General features: G+C 43.2%; 1 long non-coding RNA gene across 3 annotated transcripts in view; it reads right to left on the bottom strand.

Annotated features, from left to right (window-relative positions):
• LOC137202842 (uncharacterized) overlaps positions 1-19,202 on the bottom strand; it is a 171,352-nt gene that overhangs the window by 48,157 nt on the left and 103,993 nt on the right. For all 3 annotated transcript variants that reach the window (XR_010932800.1, XR_010932802.1, XR_010932801.1), the window contains one exon: positions 18,913-18,983. This is a non-coding gene — a long non-coding RNA (uncharacterized lncRNA). The remainder of the gene's footprint in view (positions 1-18,912; positions 18,984-19,202) is intronic.

The raw sequence follows: 19,202 nt of genomic DNA, 5'->3' as shown, positions 1-19,202 counted from the left end.
AAAAAAAAAAGGCCCTACCTCACAGGGTTGATGTGGTGAGTAACTTAGATGATGCACACACAGCACTTAGTATAGTGTCTGACACATAGCAAGCACTCAACAAGGTAGCCATGGGAACCAGCAAAGTTTCTGAGCGGAAAAGTGGCAAGATTAGGGCCATGTTTTAGGAAGACAAATCTTGCAACAGTGTTTAGGATGGTTACAAGGGAGAGAATTGAAGGAGAGGAGTTCTTTTACAACAGATAAAGCTTTTACAACAGATAAAGCAAAAAGGCAAGGACAGCCTGAATCAGAGCAGAAGGAAACAATAGCTCTTCATACTCTTGGAGCCTTGACCTGTCAGAGAGACCGTGAGCAACCAGTATTATTCAAAAGCTGACGTGAGAAGGAAAGGCCAGTGAAGTCGGTTCTATTTAGGCTGAAGAAGCCTGAAAAGCATGAATTCTGTTTATAAACTCGTGAATGGATATTACCCTGGAAGCTTCTAAACAGCTTTCCAAATCCCATATAGATACAAATATAGATATAGATAGCTCATACCCCCACTCCCACTAACACAAGACTAGTTGGGACAGTAACAAAAGAGATTATATTGGGCCTAAGATAAAACTAATAACAGACAGGTGGATGGAATACTGCTTTGGGCTCCTGTTGCTCTGATATCTTTAAGGACTGGTCATCCAAGCACATGCTGACAGTACCGCCTACAGGTGGCGACCTGGACATAGTAGCTGCTGGAGTTTCCTTCTAAATCAGACTGCTTAGAACATCCAAAATTTCGTGAACAAAATATTATCAAGCTCGCAGATGATGGCATGTCTTTCCCAGTTTTCTTAATATTTTCTTGACCTTGCAGTTAGATACAATTTTTTAGACCTCATTTCTTTTGGGGCCCATGCCAAGACCATCTTACCCTGACCCTCTGAGCTAGAGACCACTTCTGTGACTTCATTAGAAACTCTGTATTCCCCACCTTGGAAATTCTTCAGAAAAGGCTCCCTCACTCTTTTTTTCCTTGTTGGACACAGATCTTCAGCCCCCTTGCAACCGTCACTAGACTTTAATCAGGTGCCAGCTGTGTCACTGACTAGTTCTAGAACCTTGAGGAAATCCCATTAAGTGCTCTGGACCTCAGTTTCCTCGTCTGTCAAATGAGGGTAAGAATTCCAAGCACACAAGGCTATTGTATGATTATAAATGAAAGCACGCTGGAACTGTAAAATGCCATTTAAATATTCGTTATTATTACTACAATATTTCAGCATTACGAGAAAGAAAAAGGAGGGAGCTGGCAGGAACTCTGACCCCAACCCTCTTTGACTTACACATGTTGACATTTTTCTAAATCAAACTGCATTTTTGAAACCCTCAGCAAGCTGGAACACTGGTCTTTTCCAAGTGGGTAACACCTGGGCATCTGGTAGGCTGGGCTGAAGTGAGTACTGCATGTCACCCAAAGGATGGAGATTTAGGGATCTTTCATACATCTGTATGTTAGGTCCTGCCACTGTCACTTCCTAGTTGATTTTAGAGGACTTTTAGCCTCTACCTTCTGTGGAGGAGGCTGGGACAGGAGCTAAATCTGGGATGGGAGGAAGTGTAAACTCTGCTCCAGGATGTGCAAATGAGGCCTAGAGGGAATAGATCAGAAAACCAGGCACCATCCTTTCCCTTCAGTCCTACCTGTAGTAGTTACAGTAGGATTGGCAGATGTGGGCTAAGGATAGAGGGGGAAGGAGTAGAGTTTCCATGAGCCATAAGGACAGAGACTGTGTTGAACTGTGTTTAGAGTCAGGCTGATGGTTGTCTGGCTTCCCCAAGGAATAAACAGTACTAACCCTGATCATCCCTCAACATCAGAAAGCAATCATTAGTGTCCGGCTCCTTCTCTCCCTTCCTCAAGAGTAAGGGTCCAGGGCTTCCCTGGTGGCGCAGTGGTTGAGAGTCCGCCTGCCGATGCAGGGGACACGAGTTCATGCCCCGGTCCGGGAAGATGCCACATGCTGTGGAGCGGCTGGGCCCGTGAGCCATGGCCGCTGAGCCTGTGCGTCCGGAGCCTGTGCTCCGCAACGGGAGAGGCCACAACAGTGAGAGGCCCGCGTACCGCAAAAAAAAAAAAAAAAGAGTAAGGGTCCAGGCTGGTCCCATTTTGTAGATAGAAAACTGACTCATTGTGACCGAAGTTAGCTGGGGAGAGGTACCAGGCTTGGAGAAAAGTTCCAGGTGTTTCCAGCTGTTATTTCATTCACAAGCACAGGTTTACCCCATAAAGATCTCTATCCAGCCACAGTGGATGCCTGTCTGGATTTTAGCAATGACAACCGTGGCAGGGAGGTGGGTTAGTGCGTGGGCCCTGTCATGAGAGGGCACAGGGCAGAGCGGAGCAACTCGGCATCCCTGAGGGGGGTGACGCTCAGGGGACTGGACTAGGTCACCTCCCCCATTTGGAAGCTTCAAGGCTCTGCATTTCCAGTAATTTATCTCTCCACAATTTCCTCGCAACCAATGACAAAGTGCCAAGTCTTTCCTCTTGCTTAGCTTGGGTCTCATGAAATCTAAAAGGAAAGAAAGAAGAACCCTCAGGATGGAAGTCTTCTCCCTTCTCCTCCAAATGAGGGAGAGGGGCAGAGGAGAAGCACCTAATTCGAAGCAAGCCTGTTTACCAGCTGCCAGCCCATACCTCCAGCAAAATGCCATGGAGAATGATGTTGTGACTCATGGCTTGGCAAGTACCGGGATCATGCCCCAGGCTTCCAGATCCCACACTGGCTCCTCCAGGTCGCTCTGGCTGGATCTCCTTCTCCTCCTTTTCCCCAGAGGCATTCCTCATCTTGCCCTCTCTTCCCCAGCCCCTCCTCCCCTCAAATCATTCTATGCAGTGAAAGGTGGGGGTGGAGAAGCAGAGGTAGAATTGGGATTTGAGTTAGGGTTAATTTCAGGATCAGGATTGAGGATAGAAGTAGGGATAGAGCTACTCTGAGATTGGGTTTAGTCAGTGGACTTTTAGTTGGCAGAGACAACAGAACTCTACTAACTTACATGCACTAAAATCCTAGGGTCAGCCTAGGGTTAGATGTCTTGGTCAGAGGTCCACTTTTTTTTTTTTTTTAAGTATTTCTTTCTTTCTTTATTTTTGGCTGCTTTGGGTCTTCGTCGCTGTGAGCGGGCTTTCTCTACTTGTGGCGAGCAGGGGTTACTCTTCGTTGCAGTGTGCGGGCTTCTCTTTGCGGTGGCTTCTCTTGTTGTGGAGCACGGGCTCTAGGCGCACGGGCTTCAGTAGTTGTGGCTCGTGGGCTCTAGAGCACGGGCTCAGTAGTTGTGGCACCCGGGCTTAGTTGCTCCGCGGCATGTGGGATCTTCCCGGACCAGGGCTCGAACCTGTGTCTCCTGCATTGGCAGGTGGATTCTTAACCACTGAGCCACCAGGGAAGTCCCAGAGGTCCACTTTTTTTGAAGTCAGATTAGAAGAGTTAGAATCCGGTTTAGAAAATAGGAAATGTCAACATTTAAACAAAGATGTACTCAAGAACCACGTCCTAGGAATCTGAGCAAAGTTTTCTGGGAATCAACTACATTCCTAAGGATTGTGGATACAGTAGAACCATTATACCTGTTCCCCAGGCACTGTGCAGTATCGTCTGACTTTACATCGACCTCAGACTTAGAATTTTCTAGTACACCCAAGAGTATTTCTTGGATTTCTTCTCCTAATCCCCTCCTGGTCTTATCAAAGGAATTGTTCCTCTGTCCCATCAGCATTGGGAAATGGCTGGGGAAGTAGCTGAAGCACCAGGGCCCTGACATTTGGGTACCTCAGGTGCCATCTTGGCAACGAGGCACAAGCAAAGCATGATGGGACTTCCCAGACTGAGACGTCTGTCAGCAAGCCTCAGGAGACATCTTGTCACCTCAGGCGAAGGACAAGACACATTGCAAGTTCTGAGCTCAATTTCCAAGGACAGAAAAAAAATAAAAGTAGGAACAACTAGTAGGCAGTAGCAGGGCATGGAACAGGAAGCTTCCCAGGAAGTCCCGGGGTCCTCCAGGAGAATTTGGTACTTAAACCGAAGTGAGGCCATTGGGTTTCGTTCCTAGAAACACACACACACACACCCCAGCACCTCCTTACGTAAGTTACTCAACCCAGAAAGATGAAATAGCTGCAGCCCACCAGTACTGTGCAAGCAAAATCTCTTCTGTTTGATATGGGCCTCAGTTTCCCTTCTTTCTCTCGTGCTTGGAGATCCTCCTGCAGAGGGGCGAGAGGGTTCAAATTTGGCACAAACCCCACCTCAGCCCTGCCCTCGCCACGAGCAGCAGCAAGAGAGTGATTATCTGCTCTCCCCAAGGCTCAGAGGTAAGGGATTTTTTTTTCTTTCAAACATGTCACATCTGGCACATCTGCTTTCCTAGCAATGATGCATCCCAAGGGGTATAATCAACAGTTGGGGCGGGGCCAGGATGCAGGTCTGTACTGACAGAAACCTGAGCCAGAGACGCCAAGAGCAAAACTTAAGAACTCCAACAACTCCCACTCCCATTCTACCACCAGGGCTGAAGATGAGCCCTCTCCCTGCGCACCTTCCTGCCATACAAGCAGCTGCCCTCCGCACATGCCAGACCTATTTTAGGGCACGGAGATCACGAACTGAATGGTGTATTTTGCTTTGGGAAATTATATAATCCTTTCTCTTGTCCAACCTTAAACTTTCCTACTGGAATAAGAAGGGAAGTGGAAAAGAACTGGTCACCCTTCCCCCGTCACAAGTTTAGAAGCCCTGCTAGTGACCTCCCCAGTCTTTCTCCCCTACTCCTCGTAGCTGCCTCCATCTCCCCATTGCCCTAACCCCTTATTCTTTCCAAGCCCAATTCCTCACTGCACGGAAAAATCTTCCCATCCTGGACCTAGTATGTCAAAGGACTACCTAATGCCTCCCAGCAGCGGTTGGATGAAACACCACCAGCACTTCGATCCCTCTGCCCATTGGAACAGCCCTCTCCCTGCCCCCCCACCCCCGACTATGACTTCTTCACTCAGACACTGCCTTTCAGCCAGGCAAAACTGCTTCCTTCCCTGCAAATGTCTCCCCTTCTACCTTAAAGGTCATTCTTTTCTCTCATCAAAGATACCGTCCTTCAGGAATAAAGACGCAGATGTAGAGAATGGACTTGAGGACCCGGGGAGGGGTAAGGGTAGGCTGGGACAAAGTGAGAGAGTAGCATGGACATATATATACTACCAAATGTAAAATAGCTAGTGGGAAGCAGCCGCATAGCACGAGGAGATCAGCTCGGTGCTTTGTGACCACCTAGAGTGGTGGGATAGGGAGGGTGGGAGGGAGACGCAAGAGGGAGGGGATATGGGGATATATGTATATGTATAGCTGATTCACTTTATTATACAGCAGAAACTAACACACCATTGTAAAGCAATTATACTCCAATAAAGATGCTAAAAAAATAAAAAGATATCGTCCTTTCCTTCTCTCTGGTCCTAATCTGCCTCTTCCAAACACTCTCCCACAACCTCTCCTGAAGGAAGTTCTCTGTGGATAAGTCACCCATTTTGCATCTAGTGGCGTCTCTCCATCCTCCATCACTACCTAGACCTCTGCCCTTATCTCATTATGTCTGCATGTTTGTCATTATCCTGGGTATCACATCGTTCCCATCACACTGGGAGCCTCCCTCTCCTGCTCTGCACACTCCAGTTTCTTGATTCAATAAAGAAAGGTAACTGAGTGAGAGAAAGGCATAGGGTCTAATACTCACTCTGCTCCCACAAAAAAACATAACCAACATACATATACATACGTGCACACACACACCCACACCCACAAACATACACAAACACACATACACACCCCAAGTCATCCCAAAGGTGACTGAGCTTGTCAGATATAAGTCATGTTTGGCTTTCAAATGCAACAGTAATTACATGGTATCTTAACTATCTGTGCAAACTGTCAGAGAAAATATATTGGCAATTCAGAGGAAAGAGGAGGGGAAGGTTGGAGCATCCATTGAACACCTTCTCTGAAGTCATCCAGAGATAGGACAGCACAGAAGGGCAAAGGCGTGCCGGGGCCAGTCCCAACACTTTCAGAGCCTAATGGTTTTTTAGGTGAGATGTGCTATCACAAGCTCCCAGGGAGGAGGGGACATTCAAGATGAATTGTAGGCATCACCAGTCTCATAAGGTGTTGGAAGCAGCAGCAGGAGGGATTTAGGCTAAATTTTCTGAAGACAGCCTGACAAAAGAGAGGCCCCAGAAAGATTGGGTCCTTCCTCTGTGAGTCTGGGAATCATTTGGTCTAACCTTTGGCTTCCAAGCAGAACTAGATCCAGACTATTCCAGAAGGGGAGTGATATTTAGAAAACCCAATTTTAAATTTAAAACATATTCGTATATTCAAATAAGCCTCTGTGTCTGAGATTAGGATTATGTTACTTCTTCTTACTTATAGCTACAATTCGGGGTGCTCCCCCAGTTGCTACTCTCTCCTAATATTCCTCCCACCCCAGACTGACGTTTGCTTCGGCTCCCCTTTTCCTAGAAGCACTGCTTACCCATTTCCAGGCTACTTTTCATACACGTCTTTCTGCCAGTGGTTTTGGAGAAAGCGGACTGATGGGTTTCAGAAGGAGGAGCTGTATGTAGGGAGGGGGAGAGTCCAGGGAGGGGGACATGAGAGACGGGAGCCAGACTAAGGAGGGAGAGAAGAACAGACGGAGGACAGGAGTGGGTGCCTGGGGTTGAAAAGTTCATCCCTGCAGGGCAGAGGGGGTGAAGAGAGCAGGCAGAGAGCGAAAGAAGCAGATTTCTCATGGCTCCTCTGGCCCATTTCTTGCCTCTGTGCAGATTCCATATACACATACTTGGTTCCTCACCGACACCAAGCCAGGAAACATGTTGTCTAAAGCTGAGAAAAGAATAGTGTATTTATCAAGAGATGGCTTATGAACATTTCTAATGTGTGCACGTGTAAGTCTTCTGGTGACTTTGTGGACAAGAGGAAAAAGAAATCTGCCTGTACAAAAGGTTGTCACACATGGCAGCAGAGGGCAGGGTCTCCTTCATTAGAGGTGTAGGAAATGCAGATGGAATGTATCTTTCCACAATGATTCTGGATAGTTTATATATTCCCAGACCTTCATGACCAAATCAACTAACAAAACAACACACCCACACCCACACCCCCACACACACACACGTACATTGTGTTCTTACAGACTTGCATAAACAGTAACCCCCAATTCCCTACTTAGCATCTAGATGAACCCTGTTTGGCTCAACACCCCAACAGTTCCACTAGGCCCACAAGTTCCTCTGTCAAAGGAATAAGATCCTCTCAATTTTTCTCACTTGGGGACCTCAAGCTCACAAGCCCTATTTTAATGTCAACCCTACTATCAGTATCTCATTCCCCTAGAATGGACGTTTAGGAGGCTTCTAACTATCCTATAAGTGGCCATTCTATTTATGGATCAAAAGTAGTATGACCGTCACACGAGCAACAGAGATTCAGGACAGACACTGATGGTGGCACAGCGTTCACACTTCTGCAACAGGGTTATTCATACGCTGTGGGATGGGCAACTAGAGAAGAGAGAAGTGACACTTTTTTAGTTTGTGGAAGATGGATCTCCAATTCAGATCATTACCAAAATTCCTAGGTTCCTAAAGATCCAGGATTCCTGAACTCCAAACACCGCGGGGCTGAGATCTCCTGACCTGTCCCCACAGAGCTGTGAAATTCAGTTATAAGGCAAACAAGGCCATGTTTGTCCCGTAAAACCACCGTGTGTGAGCTAATTAAATGACATCATAAAACAGGGAGATAAATGCAGGCAGCAGGGAGCCCGCCTAGAGACGGCGATGGGATCAGATGGGTGGCTGAAATAGACAGGCCAGGAGAAGAGTTGAGGGTGAATATCCCCAACCCCAACCTCAAGATTCCTCAGGAGCTTCCAACGAGCATCATGTGATGGGTGAGGGGAAGGAGGGTGTGAAGACAGAGAAGAGCTACACGTAGTCTAAAGGCAAAGACGTTAGCAAAGGAAGCAAAGCAGCCTACGCAAATGTGGACCTCCCCACCCTGACACACGGAGAGATTCTTACATATTACTGTTACACCGATTTGCATATATACATGGAGTCATATGTAGAGATATACATAAGGAGTCGCAAAAGCAAACATTCTAAACAAGATAATTCTCCTCCAGTTCACTGAGTTAGGCAACTTCCACTGCAACAGAGGGATGTGTAAGCCATGACCTCAAGGATTTCCTCCAGCCCTAAAGGATTCTTTGATTTTGTGATCTCTGAGCATACTTAGAGCATTTTAAAGTGACAAATGTTCACTGCTTCCCCTAAACAGTAACCCATTGATAATGTCACTAAAATGATGGGTACCTGGAGCAAATAAAATTCACATTCATATCTGGTCATGTGGCCAGAGCTCTGCTGTTTGCAGCGGAATGGATGAAGGCTATAACTGGCCAAGGTGCCTGTCCCAGAGGAATACTCTGGCAGGTGAGGGGCAGGAACTCACAGAATACCTGAAGTAAGCTTAAATTTTAGTTTCCTTTACAGATCTTCTTGGGCAAAGTAAGACTGAGTCTCAGGAACTCCTCCCCCCTCCCCTCTTCCATTCCCAGCCTTCAACCTAAGGCACCTTTCCTCACTGCTCCACTCAGGCGCACATCTCATCCAGAGAAGTTCAACTAAAAGTTCAATTCCTCATGCCCGTGCCCCTTCCCAAAGATATTCATGTTAGAAGAAAAAATTGGGAGTGAGGAGGATGCCCAGATCAGTAAAACAAATTCAGGCATCCTGTCATTTATTTGTTCACACCTCTACTTAGCAAACAGTTATTAAGGGCCTTCTATGTACGAAGCACAACTGAAGTTGCAAAAATAAATGACCCTAAAGAAGTAAAGCTGTCACTATTTGCAGATGACATGATACTGTATATAGATAACCCTAAAGTCTCCACCAAAAAACTATTAGAACTAATAAGTGAATATGGTAAAGTTGCAGGATACAAGATCAATATACAGAAATCTGTTGCTTTTCTATACACTAATAATGAACAATCAGAAAGAGAAAGCAAGAAAAGAATCCCTTTTAAAATTGCATCAAAATGAATAAAATACCTAGGAATAAACTTAACCAAGAAGGTGAAAGACCTATACTCTGAAAATTTTTAAACAGTGATGAAGAAAATTGAAGCTGATACAAAGAAATGGAAAGATATCCCATGTTCTTGGATTGGAAGAATTATCACACTACCCAAAGAAATCTACAGGTTTAATACAATCCTTATCAAAACATCCATGACCTTTTTCATAGAACTAGAACAAATAATCCTAAAATTTATATGGAACCACGAAAGGCCCCAAAATGCCAAAGCAATCTGGAGGGGAAAGAACAAAGCTGGAGGTATCATGCTCTCTGACTTCAGAATATACTACAAAGCTATAGTAATCAAAACAGCATGATTCTGGCTCAAAAATAGACACATAGATCAATGGAACAGAATAGAGAGACCAGAAATAAACCCACACACTTATGGTCAATAAATCTACAACAAAGGAAGCAAGAATAGACAGTGAAGAAAAGACAGTCTCTTCAATAAGTGATGCTGGGAAAACTAGACAACTACATGTAAAAGAATGAGATTAGAACATTTCCTCACATCATATACAAAAATAAACTCAAAATGGATTAAAGAGCTAAATGTAAGACCAGAAACCATAAAACTCCTAGGTGAGAACATAGGCAGAATGTTCTTTGACATAAATCATAGCAATATTTTTTGGATCTGTCTCCTATGGCAAAAGAAATAAAAGCAAAAATAAACAAATGGGACATAATTAAACTCAAAACTTTTGCCCAGCAAAGGAAACCATCAACAAAATGAAAAGACAACCTACTGAACAGGGAAAATTTTTGCAAATAATACGACCAATAGGGAGTTAATATCCAAAATATATAAACAGCTCATGCAATACAACCCAATATCAAAAATCAAAAAAAACCTGATTGAAAAATGGGCAGAAGACCTGAATAGACATTTTTCCATAGAAGACATACAGATGGGTAACAGGCACATGAAAAGATGCTCAACATCACTAATCATTAGAGAAATGCAAATTAAAACCACAATGAGATGTCACCTCACACCTGCTGGAATGGCTATCATCAAAAAGTCTACAAATAACATATGTTGGCAATGATGTGCAGAAAAGGGAACCCTGTATACTATTGGTAGAAATGCAAATTGGTGCAACCACTGTGGAAAACAGTATGGAGGTTCCTCAAAAAACTGAAAATAGAACCACCATGTGATCCAGAAATTCCACTCCTGGGTATATATCTGAAGAACAGAAAAGCTCTAATTCGAAAAGATACACACACCCTAATGTTCACAGCAACATTATTTACAATAGCCAAGATATGGAAGCAACCCAAGTATCCATCAACAGATGAATGGATAAAGAAGATGTGGCACATATATACAATGGAATATTACTTAGCCATAAAAAAGGATGAAATTTGCCACACATAGATGGACCTAGAGAGTATTATGTTTAGTAAAATAAGTCAGACAGAGAAAGAAAAATACTGTGATATCTGTTACATGTGGAATATAAAAAGTAAAACAAACAAATGTATATAACAAAACAGAAATAGACTCACAGATACAGAAAACAAACTAGTGGTTACCAGTGGGAAGAGGGAAGCAGGGAGGGGCAAGATAGGGGTATGGAATTAAGAGGTACAAATTATGCATAAAATAGATAAATAACAAGGATATATTGTACAGCACAGGGAAATATAGCCATTATTTGGTAATAACTTTATTTTGGGGTTGTTTTCTTTTTAATATCTTTATTGGAGCATAATTGCTTTACAATGGTGTGTTAGTTTCTGCTTTATAACAAAGTGAATCAGCTATACATATACATATATCCCCGTATCTCTTCCCTCTTGCATCTTCCTCCCTCCCACCCTCCCTATCCCACCCCTCTAGGTGGTCACAAAGCACCGAGCTGATCTCCCTGTGCTATGCGGCTGCTTCCCACTAGCTATGATTTTACATTTGGTAGTGTATATATGTCCATGCCACTCTCTCACTTTGTCCCAGCTTACCCTTCTCCCTCTACATGTCCTCAAGTTCATTCTCTAGTAGGTCTACGTCTTTATTCCCGTCCTGCCCCTAGGTTCTTCATAACCATTGTTTTTTTTTTTAGATTCCATATATATGTGTTAGCATATGCTATTTGTTTTTCTCTTTCTGACTTACTTCACTCTGTATGACAGACTCTAGGTCTACCCACCTCACTACAAATAACTCAATTTAATTTCTTTTTATGGCTGAGTAATATTCCATTGTATAAATGTGCCACATCTTCTTTATCCATTCATCTGTCGATGGACACTTAGGTTGCTTCCATGGCCTGGCTATTGTAAATAGAGCTGCAATGAACATTGTGGTACGTGACTCTTTTTGAATTATGGTTTTCTCAGGGTATATGCCCAGTAGTGGGATTGCTGGGTCATATGGTAGTTCTATTTTTAGTTTTTTAAGGGACCTCCATACTGTTCTCCATAGTGGCTGTATCAATTTACATTCCCACTGACAGTGCAAGAGGGTTCCCTTTTCTCCACACCCTCTCCAGCATTTATTATTTGTAGATTTTTTGGTGATGGCCATTCTGACTGGTGTGAGGTGATACCTCATTGTACTTTTGATTTGCATTTCTCTAATGATTAGTGATATTGAGCATCCTTTCATGTGCTTGTTGGCAATCTGTATATCTTCTTTGGAGAAATGTCTATTTAGGTCTTCTGCCCATTTTTGGATTGGCTTGTTTGCTGCTTGATATTGAGCTGCATGAGCTGCTTGTATATTTTGGAGATTAATCCTTTGTCAGTGGCTTCATTTGCAAATATTTTCTCCCATTCTGAGGGTTGTCTTTGCATCTTGTTTATGGTTTCCTTTGCTGTGCAAAAGCTTTTAAGTTTCATTAGGTCCCATTTGTTTATTTTTGTTTTTATTTCCACTTCTCTAGGAGGTGGGTCAAAAAGGATCTTGCTGTGATTTATGTCATAGAGTGTTCTGCCTATGTTTTCCTCTAAGAGTTTTATAGTATCTAGCCTTACATTAGGTCTTTAATCCATTTTGAGTTGTTTTGTGTGTGTGGTGTTAGGGAGTGTTCTCATTTCATTCTTTTACATGTAGCTGTCCAGCTTTCCCAGCACCACTTATTGAAGAGTCTGTCTTTTCTCCATTGTATATTCTTGCCTCCTTTATCAAAAATAAGATGACCACAGGTGCGTGGGTTTATCTCTGGGCTTTCTATCTTGTTCCATTGATCTATATTTCTGTTTTTGTGCCAGTACCATACTGCCTTGATTACTGTAGCTTTGTAGTATAGTCTGAAGTCAGGGAGCCTGATTCCTCCAGCTCCGTTTTTCTTTCTCAAGATTGCTTTGCCTATTCAGGGTCTTTTGTGCTTCCATACAAATTGTTCATTTTTTTGTTCTAGTTCTGTGAAAAATGCCTGTGGTAGTTTGATAGGGATTGCATTGAATCTGTAGATTGCTTTGGGTAGTTGATCCTTTGGGAAGGATCAACATTTTTACAATGTTGATCCTTCCAATCCAAGAACATGGTATATCTCTCCATCTATTTGTATCATCTTTAATTTCTCTCATCAGTGTCTTATAGTTTTCTACATACAGGTCTTTTGTCTCCTTAGGTAGGTTTATTCCTAGGTATTTTATTCTTTTTGTTGCAATGGTAAATGGGAGTGTTTCCTTAATTTCTCTTTCAGATTTTTCATCATTAGTGTATAGGAATGCACGAGATTTCTGTGCATTAATTTTGTATACCGCTACTTTACGAAATTCATTGATTAGCTCCAGTAGTTTTCTGGTAGCATATTTAGGATTGGTAATAACTTAAATGGAATATAATCTATGAAAATATTGAATCATTATGCTGTACACCTGAAACTAATATAATATCGTAAATCAACTACACTCCAATTAAAAGAAAAAAAAGAATGTCTCCGGCCCCAGTATTGAAGTATGCACATCTCCTTGGGCAAGGCTATCTTTGTCAGCAATTCAAAAAGGAGTCCAATATTCTGAAATACTAGCCTCATCTTTCACCATTCTCTAGTGAGTTCTTTTTTGTGCTGAATGTGCAAAAAACTGGAGCCCTGAATCACTGGCAGTCGAGGAGATGGTCTCCCTGGACCCTTAGGTTCCTTTCCTGGCTCCACCCTGACTCCCTGGGCAGTTCTGAACAAGTCGTGGACTCAGTTTCTCTATCTGGGAAGCGGGGGAGGCTCCCACTGACTAGTTCTCAACTTCACAGAGCAGCTTGGTGATTAATGGGCTAATGTCCGTGGGAGGCTTTGAGCTCTTGGGATGAAAGACATTCTAAAGCCCTGACTCTGTTGGAAACTCTGCCCAGCCAGCAAGATACCCTGAAACCAGAAAGGGGGCCTTTGATCATATATTAAGAGTTGTCTTTGGAAGGATGAACTAGAGGGGATGAGTTAAAACCGTAGCAGAAATTAAAGTAGCATGAAAAAAAGGACTTTCGGGCTCCTGGGAGGAGTACTTTGCCCTGGAGTTGTTTTCAGATCTTTCACTAGCCTATAGAGGGGGGTGGTCTGGATCATTTCTGGAAGCTTCTTCTGGACATCCTACAGCCAACTCCATGTTAGCTGCTCTCTAACAGATCTTTAATTTTTTTTTTTTGCAGTACACGGGCCTCTCACTGTTGTGGCCTCTCCCGCTGCGGAGCACAGGCTCCAGACGCGCAGGCTCAGCGGCCATGGCTCACAGGCCCAGCCGCTCTGCAGCACGTGGGATCTTCCCGGACCGGGGCACGAACCCGCGTCCCCTGCATCGGCAGGCGGACTCTCAACCACTGCGCCACCAGGGAAGCCCAGATCTTTAATATTTAAGGTTAAATATTTAACCTTAATGTCTTCCCCCACCCCACATATGAAACCAGCCACCTTCTCCACTGCACAAGTTGGTAGCAAGCATGAAGGATGGTCCATTTTATATATTGTTATATATAACAAAAATTTTTAATTGGTTTAAAAAGTTAAATGTGCAGAAGAGCTTTGTTATAGAATTTATCCAAAATCTCAAAGTATTCATTATCAAGATGAAGTGCAAATATTGAGATTTCAAGCTCGGGTATGGGGTCAGGCTTAAGTTCAAATACTGGTCTGCCATTTGCCAGTTATACAACTCTGAGCAAGTTGTTTAAACACACTAAGCCTCAGTTTAATCGTCTGTAAAATGGCAATAATAAAAATTCCAACTTCATATGATATTGTAAGGATTAAACTGGAAAATTCTGAGACTACCGAGAGCTGGCAAGGATGGTAGAACAACAGGAACTCTCAGATACTCTAGAGTGAAAATTGGTACAAATACTTTGGGAAGCAATTTGGTATTACTGAGCAAACTTGAATGTTCACGTACCCTATAACCCAGAAATTCTACTGCCAGGTATAGACCCTACAAAATGCGGGCACAATCGCACTAGGATACATGTTTAAGTATGTTCAAAGCAACATTGTTTTCAATTGATAAAAACTGGAGGAACTTCCCTGGTGGTCCAGTGGGTAAGACTCCACGCTCCCAATGCAGGGGGGCCGGGTTTGATCCCTGGTCAGGAGCTAGATCCCACATCTCACAACTAAACATCCCGCATGCCGCAACTAAAAGATCCCACGTGCCGCAGCTAAGACCCGGTGCAGCCAAGATTAATTAATTAATAATTAATTTTAAAAAAAAATTAGAAAGGATGTGATGTCCACCAACAGTAGAATGGATAAAATACTGTATATTCACACGCAGTGCAATATGTATAGCAATGACAATTAGTAAACTACAGCTACAAGCAGCAACATGAATGAACCTCACAAATAAAATGCTGAGTAAAAAATGTAAGCAAAAGAAAACTCAAAATTTGAGTGTATCAACATAAAATTCAGAAGAGGGCAAAACTGGGACTTGTTGGCGGTCCAGTGGTTAAGACTTTGCCTTCCAATGTAGGGGGTGTAGGTTTGATCCCTGGTCGGGTAGCTAAGACCCCACATGCCTCAGGGCCAAAAAACCAAAACATAAAACAGAAGCAATATTGTAACAAATTCAATGAAGACTTTAAAAATGGTCCACATCAAAAAATCTTAAAAAAAAAAAAGGCAAAACTATATTGTTTAAGGAAACATACATTGATACTAAAACTATTATGAAAGGCCAGAAAATTATTACAAAATACAGGATAGTTACCTTTGGGAAAGCGAAGCAATTGTGATTAGAAAGGGACTGCCAGGGAGCTTCTGGGATGCTGGCAAAGCTCTTTCTTTTTAGGAGTGGCGGTTACATGGGTGTTTCTAGGTGCCACGTTATTCATTAAAATGCACGCATATCCTTTATACACTTTAATGAATATGTGTCATATTTTACAATTTAAACATAAAAAAGACTTAATTAGGTTACATATGTAAAGTGATTAATAAAATGTCTAGTGAATACTAAGCTCTCAGTGAACGTTAACTATTATACCCATTAGTTATCCACCACTAGTTCAGAAATTATCTGTACCATTCTTTCCCCCCTTTAATCATAGTAGATATATAGATTTGTGTTAATAAACAGTTAGTTGACTGCCTACTATGTGCTACACACCGTACTAGGGAGAGAAGAACCAGATATCATCCCCATCCAAGATGCTCACCTCGCTCACCTGAATGCACAAAGACAGCTCCTGCTTCCCAAACTATCAACTTCTCTTTCCACCTATGTGGGTCAAATGTCAACTTCTCAATAATGACAAAATCACAAACAGGGATTTGTGTCCAGAAAGAAACCTCCACTTCAAACCACCCCTCCCCAATCCTTACCAATTGTATTGTTGCCCCAGACCATGGGTATCTACTCACCCCGATACACACAAAGCAGATGCAGCCCACATGATGTCTGCCACACCCTCAACCGTGGCAGAGAAAAAAAGAGCTGTGACCAAAAAAAAATCTCCCCAGTGTCTGCACCAGCCTCCTACTCATCCCTTCCCACCTCAACCCCACCATCCTAGCTTCAGGACACGAAATACATTATGACCCTGGGCCTTCGTTTACATGTAGCAGAGGTCAATTTATTTCTAAATCACTTTTTTTACGGCTCTATTGAACTATTTGTCACATTATTTATACGTTAATGGGCCAGGCCCCTCTGGGAAGCTCCCCATCTAATAAATAACGTGCCAAATCATTAAGCAAGGTGATAAAATCAAAGCCATTTAAAAATACATCAACCTGCGTTCTCTTCCAGTGAAATAAGCTCCAGGGGACCAGAGAAGAGAAGCCAGGGAGGGGGAACCACTTTCTATTACTGAGTTTGGTCAGGTGTAGGTTTCTCCACCCTTCCCTTGGGCTGGAGATAAAACTCAGAGCTGGGAGATCTAGATAACCTGGCTGCTTATCCACATCTCCAGCAGCTAGGGTGAGAGGAAGCAGATATTACAGTAGGGATCACCGAGAGTAAGCTTCAGGCCAGAGGAAGCTGGGACATTAAGATTCTACCTCCCACCTACGCTGTAGGGCTACTGGGGGCAGACAGAGGAGCCCAACTGAGCAAAGGAAGTTACATCCTCTGGCTGGGAACTGGGGGTTAGAAAGAATATCCACTGAAGGGCTTTATCTTTCTACCTGTTTCCCATCACTATAATTCTCTCTTCCGAATCTCAGTATTTACAATTTATCTGAGTCACAGAGAAGAACACTAGTAATAACAATTACTCTGGTTACCCGCCCCCATTATTCACCTCTCACCCCAAAGGGCTTACCACAACCTTCTTCATCATCAACCCCCTCAGAAAACCTGTGCAGAGCTAGCATAGCAGTGGCAAGAAGACCTAGGCTGGAAGACTTACTCTTGAGCACCCTGAGGATTTGACCTTGAGCTCCCTAGGGACTTGACCTTGAGGTTCTTCCAAGTAGTCCAGAGAAAAAAGGCACACGGGAACCCATCAATCTATCCCTACCCTGAGGCTCCCTGTGGGTAGACCCCTGCCTTAGGTACTATAAGGAATGATTCAGCTAGATCCTCCCCTGGTTGATGAGAAAGACAAGACCCCCTCCCCAGGACTCTGACCCAGACTGAAAACCTAAACAGCAATACAATTGAAGGAAGTACAAGTTGAATATCTAAGCAGAGAGGGCAGGCAAAGCAGAGACATTATCTTTTGGATAGGAGAGGTTTCAATAAATATGTAAGTCCTAAGCAAACAAACTAAACATTGTTTACTTTAATCCTAATAAGAGCCTTGAAAAGTAATGTACAGATTCAAAGAAATGAAGAGATTTAATCAAGGTCACACAACAGGTAAGTGGAGGGCCAGGGCTTGAATCCAAGTGTGATTGTCTATAAAAGGCTGTGTTCTTTTTATTAAATCATCATGCCAAGGAGTAGAGATGAGCTTTGAGTTGAGTTCTAAATGAAGAGACCCATACGGATAAACTAAGAGAACAGAGGCGGTAGGGTTGCCAAATAAAAGTCAGGATGCCTGTGCCCAAATATTCCATGGGACACACACTAAAAATTGTTCGTTGTTTATCTGAAATTCAAATTTAACTGGCATCCTGCATTTTCATTTGCTAAATCTGTCAACCTTTAAAGCAAGCAACTCTTAAACCTTAACACAAAGTAAATGGCCTGGGTGAGAGCTCTCAGATGAAGGGAAATAAGGCTTGCAGGGAGGAGGAGAAATAGGTTTGATTAGATGGTACAGACAGTGCCATACTGGGAAGTCAAAAACTAGGAAGATGATGGTCACAGCTGCTAGAAAGGTCTTGAAGAATGAAAAGTTTATACTTCATAGGGAATAGAACATTGTTGGTTCTAGATTGTAAACTTTGAGGAAAGGACAAAAATAGTTTCACCGAATTTAGAACTGGAAGTTAATTAATTTATAATAACTCAACACCTTTTATTTGTAGATTACTTTATAGTTTTCAAAGCACTGTCACATACGTTTAATTTGACCCTCATATACCCGTGGCATGGTAGACAAAATGGATGTTATCTGCTTCTGTTGACTCTGTTCCCCCTCAGCCTAGGTGGTCTACATCCTTCCCTCTACCACCAACATCCTGAAAGGCACTCCACTGCTTCCCAGCCCCACTTTACCACCTTCCTGAAACTGTCCTCACAGGGTCACCTGTAACATAGCCAATGGCTTCTTTTCATTCTCCATCCCACTTTACCTCTCTTTGGCACTAACACTGTTGACAACCTCCTTTTTCTGTGATACTATTGATCTCTTATCTCCTCCTACCTCTTGGATCACTTTTTCTCTGTCTCCTTCATTCTTTCCGCGTCCTTCCATCCTCCCCTTAATGTAGATATTTCCAAATTTCCATCTTTGGTCTTTTCGTTGGGTGATTTCATCCGCTCTATTTTCAGTCACTGAATGTGCACTGATGACTCCCAAATCTACACATCCCACTGGTTTTCTAGATGCTAGACTTGGATTTTTTTTTTTTTTGCGGTACACAGGCCTCTCACTGTTGTGGCCTCTCCCGTTGCAGAGCACAGGCTCCGGACGCGCAGGCTCAGCGGCCATGGCTCACGGGCCCAGCCGCTCCGCGGCATGTGGGATCTTCCCGGACCGGGGCAGGGCACGAACCCGTGTCCCTTGCATCGGCAGGTGGACTCCCAACCACTGCGCCACCAGGGAAGCCCCTAGATTTGGATTTTAAATTGCCTCCTAGAATTTCTACTTACTACTCCCATTCTATTCATCCTCCTACTGCCACCAAATCTAGCCATCTTTTTCACTTAATGAATAACTCCCAATTACTTACAGGATAGGCTTCTCCATGGTCATACAGTTATGGCAAAATTCGGTCTAGATCAGGAGGTTGGCAGATTTTTCCTGTAAAGGGCCAAACAGCAGACATTTCAGGTTTTGCAAGCTGCATATGGTCTCTGTTGTACATTCTTCTTTGGTGTTTTTTTTAAAATACAACCCTTTAAAAATGTTAAAAAAAATTCTTAGCTTGAAGGTTGTACAGAAACAGGTTTAGGGTCACAGTCTTCCAACCCCTGGTCTAGGACCAGGCCTCCAAACTTATTCTCTTTTTCTTGTTTTTGG

This window comes from Pseudorca crassidens, chromosome 11, assembly GCF_039906515.1.
Source record: "Pseudorca crassidens isolate mPseCra1 chromosome 11, mPseCra1.hap1, whole genome shotgun sequence".
NCBI lineage: Eukaryota > Metazoa > Chordata > Mammalia > Artiodactyla > Delphinidae > Pseudorca > Pseudorca crassidens.
Note: the sequence above shows the minus strand (reverse complement) of the source record. Positions and strands in the feature narration are given on the sequence as shown.